The 7,890-nt window shown below is 41.3% G+C and overlaps 1 long non-coding RNA gene across 1 annotated transcript; it reads right to left on the reverse strand.

Annotated features, from left to right (window-relative positions):
* Positions 1 to 1,972: 1,972 nt before the first annotated feature.
* LOC103599136 lies at positions 1,973 to 7,599 on the reverse strand. Its single transcript, XR_551266.1, has 3 exons — positions 7,517 to 7,599; positions 7,262 to 7,403; positions 1,973 to 2,118 (listed from the first exon to the last, which is right to left on the reverse strand). It is a non-coding gene; the product is annotated as an uncharacterized LOC103599136 (long non-coding RNA).
* Between the last annotated feature and the right edge of the window lie 291 nt (positions 7,600 to 7,890).

Consider the following 7,890-nt stretch of genomic DNA (forward strand, 5'->3'; position numbering starts at 1 on the left):
CTCCATGGTATTAGCAGTGACACCCCCCCCCCCCCCAAACTTGCCGTGTGATTGCTGGAGCACATAGGCCATGCGCAGCTCATGTCCCTGCTCTTCCTCTCCTATCAGGTAAATCTGAACACCATCAAGCGCTGCCTTCTCATCAACTACAACCCTGACTCTCAGGAGCTGGATTTCCGCCACTAGTGAGTGTTCCAATGGGGGTGTGTGCAGACTGGGTATCCCCTAGTGTGGCTGATGGCCATATTGCTGCTGAGACTCTGTGACTGCTCAGTCTCAAAGTAAACGCCCTGACACACTGTGGGAAGGGAGGGGTGTACAGCTGACCTCTGAGCTCATGACCTGGACACCGTGCGTGCATTCACTGGGTCCTCTCTGGGAGGGGACCTGGCATCCGGCGGGGCCAGACTGCACGGACTCTGATCCTAACTCATCGCTTTTAATAGATAGTGGAACTTACCCTAAATGTTAATTTAATTTCCAGAAAACCTGAAAGAAAATATAACTTCCACTAGAACAAGGAAGCTCCAGATAAACTGTAAATCTGTAACTCTTTTTGAACCCCTCAGAGAACTAAGGTTGTAGCACAACCGAAAAGCCTGAGATTTAAAAAAATGATAGACCCTGCCATACCTCAGACAAAGCATGAGAGGAAGAGAAGTTAGATGCTGTACAAGCCAGATAGAAAGAGAAAGTGAAGAGCTAACAAAAATAATGAAAGACTTCAAAATACATATCTAAGAAGTACAGGAAACCCCCAGCAGGATAAATGTGAGGAAAAAAAAAATCTACGCAGACAAACAATGTTCAAACTTCTGGAACCAAAGATAAAGAGAAAATCTTGAGGGCAGCCCGAATAAGAATTACAGATTTCTCCTTAGAATTTATGCAACCCAGGGCCGGCCCGGTGGCGCACTGGATGGGTGCGCCGCTTGGGAAGCGCGGCGGCGCTCCCGCCCGAGGGTTCGGATCCCACATGCAGACCGGTTCCCGCTCACTGGCTGAGCGAGGCGCGGGGGCAGCACTGAGGGTTGCGATCCCGTTGCCGGTCCCCGGTCCGGTACGGGGGCGACACTGAGGGTTGCGATCCGTTGCCGGACACGGAAAAAGACAAAAGACAAAAAAAAAAAAAGAATTTATGCAACCCAGAAGAAAATAGAGTGATGTCTTAGAATCACTGAAAGAAAAAAAAAAACCTATCAACCCGGAGTTCTATGTCTTTCTAAAATGAAGTTAAATAAATATTGCTTTGAACAAACAAAAGGTGAAAGAATTACTTATCAGCAGACCCATGCTAAAGGAAAAGTTAAATAAGTACTTTACGGGAGGAGATTTATGGGTATAGAGCTATGCTATCTTCAGAGTGAATTAATGTACATTCTATGCATGTATTGAAACAACACACTATACCCCACAAATACAAATAAATGTTAAAATAAAAAAATTATAAGATTACAGAAATACTAAGAAGGAGAGTAAATGTAAAAGACATTTTTAAATTGATAACTGCTCTAAATAATAATTAAATGACTGAAACCAAAGCAGTAGTCATCTAGTGTGTATTAGAGCATATTTAAAATTAAAATTTATGAAAATAATAGCACAAAGGATGGATAGGAGGACTTGAGAGTATATAGTTGTGAGTTGTGAGATTCTTAAACTACATGTGAAGTAGTTTGAAGGTAGACTTTGAATAATTAAAGGTATATATTAACAAGCTTATGGCAATCATTAAGAAGTTATAAAAGAGTTATAAAAAATAAACAACAGTAGAGATAAAATGGAATCATAAAAGCACTCCATTAATGCAAAAACAGGAAAAAGAGGTGGCAAAAGAAACAAAGACCAGACGGAATAAATATAAAACAATTAGCAAGATGGTAGACTTAAATCCAACCACATCAAAGTTACATTAAATACATCATTAAATCAGATCGGTATTTTAAAAAGCAAGACAAATACTTACATGGCAGGGAAGATATCCTGATCATGAAGGTGGTTCTCCCAGGGCCAGGCTTTCCATTGTACTTCAGATGTACTGATCCCTCCGAATTCCCCACATGTGGGAAACTCAACTGTGGAATTTACACTAGTTGGGGACTATGTTCATGATCTCCCCTGAGATAAAATAATAAAAAAAATTTAAAACCAATGTCTGACTGTACACTGTCTACAAAATAAACCCTCTATAAATTTGAAGGCAAAAATGTGTTAAAAGTGATAAAGGAGGTCATTGTATGATTATAAAGGGGTAAATTCATAAGATCTAAAGAGACATAGAAAGCATGAGTGTGTATGCAACTAACAGAGCTTAAAAATACTCAAAGCAAAACCTGCTAGAGCTAAAAGAAGTAGATGAATTAACAATTACTGTTAAATACTTCTGCACTCCTGTCAGTAATCAATAAAACAAGTAGACAGAAAATCAGTAAAGATAAAGGAGACATGAACAACATTATTAATTATTTTGACCAAATCAACATTTACAGAACATTCAAACCAATAACAATAGAATATGCATTATTTTCAAGTGTACCTGGAATGTTCACCAAGAAAGGCCATACTCTCAGCCATAAAACAAACCCCAACACATTTAAATAGAATTAATTATATAAAGTATCTTCCCCGATCACAACAGAATTGAACTATAAGTCAATAACATACCTGGAAAAATCCCCAAAGATTTGGAAATTAAACAATGTAGTTTTAAATAAGTGAGTCAAAGAAAATGTCAAAATAGAAATTAGAAAACAGCTTAAATTTAATTAATATGAAAAACAGTATATCTACATTTGTGAGATACAGCTAAAACATTGCTTAGAAGGAAATTTATAGCATTAGACAACTATATTAGAAAAGAACAAAGCTCTTATTTCAATTACCTCAATTTATACTTTAAATTATACCCATAGTAAGTAAAAGAAAGGAAATATTAAACGTAGGAGCAGAGATCAATAAAATAAAAAATAGAAAAACAATAGAGAAAAATCAATGAAACCAAAGCTGGTTTTTTGAGAAGAACAACAAAAAGTGAATAAACCTCTAGCCAGACTGATTAGGGTGGAAAAAGAGAAAACACAAATTGCCAATATCAAAAATAAAAAATGGACATGATTACAGATCTCACAGACACTAAAAGGATAATAAAGGGATAGTATGAACAACTTTATGCAAATACATTTGATAACTTAGATGGAACAGAGAAATTTCTTTGAAGACTCAAACTACCAAGATTTCTTGAAGAAGAATTAGTTAGCCAAGTCCTATATCTATTCAGTAATTGAATTTGTAGTACAGTCCTTTCCATGAAGAAAACTCCAGATTCAAATTCCTTCACAGATAAATTCTACCCAATTAAGGAAGAAATGATACAAATTCTACACAAACTCTTCCAGGAAACAGAAAAGGTGGGCATACTTCTCTGCCCTTTATAAAGCTATCATTACCCTGTTAACAAAATCAGACAGCCACTCTACTAGAAAAAAAAAAAAATACAAATATCCCTTATGGACATAACTCCAAAATGCTAAAAAAAAAATTTTAAATCAACTCCTTCAATATGTGAAAAGGATAATACATGATGGCCAAATGAGGTTTATCCTAGAAATATAAGGTTGGTTAAACATTAGAAAATCGGTCAGTGTAATTCAATATATTAGCAGAGTAAAGAGAAAAAAGAATATATGATTATCTCAATAGATAAAAAGCATTTTGCAAAATCCAACATCCATGCATGACTTTAAAATGATGAAAGTGCTCAGCAATCTAAGAATAGAAAAGATTTCTACAATTAAGTATAGTGCATCTACAACAAACCTAAAGGTATCACACATAATGGTTAAATATTGAAAGCTTTCTTCCTAAGATTTGTTTTAAAATGGATCATGCTAAACTCTTAGCTAGTGTAACAAGACAAGAAAAAGAAAGAAAATGGCACAGATTAGGAGGAAAAAAAACTGTTTTTACTTGCAAATGACATTGTCTACATAGAAAATTCCATAGAATCTATAAAAAACTGTAAAAATTTTAATTTAGTTTTTCAAGATCCCAGGATACAAGGTCAATATACAAAAATTAATTGTATTTCTAATACACTAGCAATGAACAATTGGAAAATGGAATTAAAAAGCCAGTGTATTACAATAGCATCAAAAAATAAAATATTTAGTTATAAATACCTAATACATATAAATAGCATATCTAATATAATATGTACAAAAATCTCTATGTCAAAAACTAAAATTGGTTGGACCTGGTTCCAATCCTATCTCTTCTACTTACTTTGTAAATCTGAGCAGCTCCTTAGTTATGTGCTACTTTGTTTGCTCATCTGTAAAATGAGACTGATAATAATGATTACATAATGAGGTAACATAACACCATGTGCTTAATAGAGTGCACTGCATGTAATAAATGCTCAATAAATGTTAGTTTTTCTAACTTTTATTAAAATGAAAGTACCTAGAATGTACCTAGAAAGTTAAAATTTTACTGATTTTGTCCAACGTTGTTCCCACAAGGGAAATTCTTCAAAAATAAACCATGTATATCATGCTTTTACCTATGTGGCAGTCACGATATCACATCATGTGGTCAGGGAATCAACTTCTGGTCCAGCTGCTGCCCCTTGGAAAGCACCACCACCTTCATGCTGAAACCACAGTTCCTACCAACTACTTCCAGCCCATGATTGAGTAAAAATACCTGAGTTTTCCCCAGCAAATATATCACATCATGTGGTCAGGGAATCAACTTCTGGTCCAGCTGCTGCTGCCCCTTGGAAAGCACCACCACCTTCATGCTGAAACCACGGTTCCTACCAACTACTTCCAGCCCATGATTGAGTAAAAATACCTGAGTTTTCCCCAGCAAATGGCAGAGGAAGGAATAAAGGGACAAAATGTGCCAGAACACCCACAGGAAGGCCCATTAACCACGACATAAAGGCAGTGTCTCTGGTAGCCTCATTTAGTTCAGTTTTTGTTGTCACAGAGCTAGGTCATTAATATTCGTGAAGATGGTAAGGCTCCCAAATAATAGAGAACAGGTGGCAGGACTTAACCACCAGAAGCAGAGAGTCCACAATTACTGTGACAACTGGGAAGGTCAAAGAGACATCGAAGGGGGTGATATGGGTTAAATGTGTCTCCCAGAAGTTCATGTCTTAGAAGCTTGGCCCCCATTGTAACAGTATTAAGAGGGTGGGAAATCCAATTTAGGTATTTGAAAGGTGGGAATTTTAAGAGGCGATTAGATTGTGAGGACTGTGCCCTGGTGAATGGATTGATCCACTCATGCAGTAATGGGAGTGGTTCTGATGGCTTTAAGGAGGGCAGGTGGGAAGTTTAGCTTTCTCTTGCTCAGCCCATTCTCACCATGCAATACCCCGAGCTGCCGTAGAAAATCACCCCACCAGGATGAAGGCCCTCACCAGATGTGTTCCCTGGACTGTGGACTTCCCAGCCTCTAATTTCATTTATTTATATATTACTCAGGTGTATTCAGTTATGAGCAACAGAAATGGACTAAAACAGGAGGTTTGACCTTCAAGGAGTAGGGGAGATGAATAATAAAGCATGGCATCCCTGGGGGCAAAATAGACAAGGGGCCAGCAACGGTAACGCCTCACATCTACAACCAGAAAAGGGCAGGAATGGAGCAGCAGGAGGCTTACCACAATTGCCCCAATAAAAAGCCATAATCCTTTGTTTGGTTCCTGGGCCTGAGCCAATTTTCAGATCGATCCAAAGTCTATTGACTGAAGAGATGGCCAGTTCCCCAAGAAGTACCCTGCAACACCACCACAAGCATGTACTGTGATGATTCACCCCATCCTTCCCCAAATGGTCATATGACCATTTGCTTGGGTGACTGTACACTGGAGAAAGGGAAAGACCCCATACTATTGCATACAGACTCTGACTTAACTTTGATACCCAGAGACCCAAAGCATCATGGACTCCTTGTTAGAGCAGGGGCTAATAGGAGTCCAGTAACTAATGGGGTCCTGGCTTAAGTCTGGTGCATAGTGGGCCCACTGAATCTGTACACTCACTCAGAGGTCATTTCCCCATTTCCATGTATAAATATACTCTGCAGTTGGCATAACCCACACATTGGCTCCTTGTCTATGAGGTCAGTGCTGTCAGAGGGGGGCAGTCCAAATGGAAGTTTCTGAAACTGTCCCCCAGGCAAGATAGCCAATACACAACTGGTAATTGGGAGAGATCAGGAACTGTTGGCAGACGACATGAGCTTAGTCCTCAGCCGTAGCAGCAGCAGTAGCAACAGAAGTAGCAGCAGCTGTGGCCTTTTGGGGCATCCAGGGAACATTGGCAGCAACAGCTTCCAGCAGCAATAGCGGCCTCCCCGTGGCTCCCCTGGGAGGTATACCTGGGGCAGGGGGCACCATGGATCAGAGCCACTCATCCGTTATACTTAAGTTCATAACCCAGGACACTTGGGTGCACATGCACAATTACATTAGACAATAACCAAGGAAGACCTGGGAACGCATGCATATTTACATCAAATGCTCGGTAAGATACTGGACATCTGAGGGACCCTGACCATTTACCTATGTTTTTCCTACACCGCTACTGCTGCTGCTGCTGTTGCTGCAAGCTGTTGCTGCCAGGGTCCCTGGGACCCTCCAGGAGGCCACAGCTGCTGCTGCTGCTGCTGCTGCTGAGGAAGCTGAGGATTGAGCTCGAGTCGTCTAACAGCTCCCAGGATCTTCTCCAACTACCTAGCGTGGACCTGCATGTTAGGGGTCTGGTGACCCAGTCTGTACAATGGGTTTCAAGGGCCTGTGAGCCCCAACCCGACAGTACAATTGGCTACATCGGCAGGATTCCGACAGTTGCCGCAGACAGACAACTCACAGTAGGGCAGCTAGATATGACTGGAATACACTTAAGTCAAGGGACTGCGGCTTAGATTTAGTTTTGGAGACAGGAGACAGAGAAGAGGAATTTGTAGAAAAGCAGGAAAGGTGCGGCAGGGAGCAAAAGAATCACAAGAAAACGTGAAGACTGATTCCTTCTAACGGAGAGACATTTATCCTCAACTCCTCCAGGGGCACCTGTTTAACAAATGAACAGTCTGGCAGAACTAGGCAGTTTTAATTTCAGGCACTTGGTAACAGCAAGGTCACGGGTTTGGATCCCTGTACCGGCCAGCTGCACAAAAAACCACCAAACCAAAACCCCACATAATTCTGACAGTATTTGAGATTATTGAAGTGTCTTGTTTCACAGACCTGTGTTCAAGGTAGTGCAGCAAAATCTTCAGCTGTGGATCATCTGTCGCGTGGCCTCAAGAAAGCAGCTGAATCAAATTTACTGTGAATTAAGGGCACAAAGGACGTCCTTAAGCCATTCGCGGGCTATTTCCAAAATCACCTATGAAAACATAGAATGTAACATCCATTGCAAAGAAAAAATGATATTCCGTGCCCCTAACCAGTCTCCTTGGCAGGGACGTGAGTACTTCCCCAAAAGTCCTAGTATCCCACCTCTGCCCCCGGCGACAGGGCTGGGTTCACGTGCAACCAGTTTTTCAGGCAGCCACCTCCCTTCTCCTCCCTCTGCGTCGATCCTCTCCTCCCTCTTCGTCGATCGGGGCTCTAAAGACGACTTTGTGGGGGTCAGTGGCTGAAGTCTCACTGGCGCCTCGGCCCAGCACAGGAGGCGAAGCCGACTCCACCGGTTCTAAGGACACCAGCCCGCGGGTCCCCAGGCAGAGGCGGAGGCTGGAGAGAGACCAAAGGGGCGAGAGGGAGGGAGAGGCAGAGCCCCAGACCCTAGGCCGGCGGTGCATTCTGGGAGTTGTAGTCCCTGTGGGGCGACGCCCTACCGCCCCTACCGGGCGCCGCACTCCATCTCCCAG

Source organism: Galeopterus variegatus, unplaced genomic scaffold, assembly GCF_000696425.1.
Source record: "Galeopterus variegatus unplaced genomic scaffold, G_variegatus-3.0.2 Scaffold2864, whole genome shotgun sequence".
Classification (NCBI taxonomy): Eukaryota; Metazoa; Chordata; class Mammalia; order Dermoptera; family Cynocephalidae; genus Galeopterus; species Galeopterus variegatus.